This window comes from Gekko japonicus, unplaced genomic scaffold, assembly GCF_001447785.1.
Source record: "Gekko japonicus isolate JY-2015 unplaced genomic scaffold, Gekko_japonicus_V1.1 scaffold3754, whole genome shotgun sequence".
Taxonomy (NCBI): Eukaryota; Metazoa; Chordata; class Lepidosauria; order Squamata; family Gekkonidae; genus Gekko; species Gekko japonicus.
In genome coordinates, this window is record NW_015159822.1 from 88793 (window position 1) to 90598 (window position 1806).

Sequence of the window (1806 nt, forward strand, 5' to 3'; positions counted from 1 at the left end):
AAGTTTTGAGGTTTGTTACAATGTAAGTTGTCCAAAGCTCTAAAAAGAAGTAGTTCTGAACACAATTACTTAAAAATATGCAAAATTTACATATGTTAAGATGTGTGTATTTAAGCATCCTTTTGTCTAAAAACAATAACAATCTTTAAATTAAAAAAAAAGCAAGCAATGGCACATTACCAGCAGTGTGCTACAGATGGCCTTTACTCGTGGTGGAAATGCCGCACGAAAGGCAGGGAGTCCTCCGGATCACACTTCGCAGAGAGGCAGAGCCAATGGATGTGCTGGCTCCCAGGCGGATATAGCTAGGATTGGATTCATAACATCCAGAGGAGGCCCGGAGATCTCCCAGAATTACAACTGATCCTCAGACTAGAGATCGGTTCCTCTGGAGAAAATAGCCGGAGGGTGGAGTCTATGGCACTACACCCTGCTAAGGTCCCTCCCTAGACTCCACCTCCAAAACTCCAGGAACTGCCCAACCAAATAATTGCTAATACTATCAAAATTTCATTTTGGTTGCCCCCACCCCCAAAAAATAATCCCCTCCAGTTGTCTTTACAAATGGCAAGTAGAATCTTAAACACATGTCCCTTACTGAGGCGTAGGGGCAATTTTAGGAAAACACAGAGTCATAAGGATATAAGAAGAGCCCTGCTGGATCAGACCAATAGTCCAGCATGGCCAGGGTCCGTCATACCTGAGGGACCGCCTTTCCCCACATAGGCCCCAAAGAGCACTTCAGTCGGGGTCACACCGCCGCCTAGTGACCCCAGGCCCCAAGGAGGCCAGGCTTGCTGCCACAAGGACTAGGTCCTTTTCAGTGGCGGCTCCTACCTGGTGGAATGATCTCCCAGAGGAGATCAGGGCCCTGCGGGACCTAGTACAGTTCTGCAGGGCCTGCAAGACGGAGCTCTTCCGCCAGGCTTTTGAGTAGGAGCCGCCGTCGCCACTACCACCACCATTCGACTGCACAGCAGTTCCGCCGCGTCGGGCTGAAGGGCCAGATGAAACATTGTGGCCCATGGCATCCCCCCCCTTTTTTTGACCCCATTGGGATATGCAAAAGGAGTAAGTATTGTAGCCATTTACGTATCCTGTGAGATGTGCATTTTTGCCTATACTGTTTTAACTGTTGACTTTTACTGCACTTGTGCCTTAATTGTTTTAACTTCTTGTATTTTTATCGCATATGTGTGCCTGTGTAAGCTGTCCTGAGTCCGCGTGCGGGGAGGGCGGGGTATAAATGAAATAAAATAAATAAATAAATCCTGTCTCATATAGTGGCCAACCGGTTCCTCTGGACAGCCAGCAATAGGGCAGAAAGGCCGAGGCCTTCCTAAGAACATCAGAAGAGCCCTGCTGGATCAGACCAGTAAGGGTCCATCTAGTCCAGCATCCTGTCTCACACAGTAGCCAACCGGTTCTTCAGGAGGGCCAACAACAGGGCAGAGAGGCCAAGGCCTTCCTAAGAACATAAGGAGAGCCCTGCTGGATCAGACCAGTGGTCCCTCTAGTCCGGCATCCCATCTCACACAGGGGCCAACCAGTTCTTCTAGAGGGCCAACAACAGAGCATAAAGGCCGAGGCCTTCCTAAGAACATCAGAAGAGCCCTGCTGGATCAGACCAGTGAGTGTCCATCTAGTCCGGCATCCCATCTCCCACAGGGGCCAACCGGTTCCTCTGGAGGGCCAACAACAGGGCCTTCCCCTGTCATAACTACAAATACGATCAAAGAATGCCAATGCAAATCAGAGTATTAACTAATCAGCCTATAATTCTCTTGCAATGCAGATTTCAAGGTA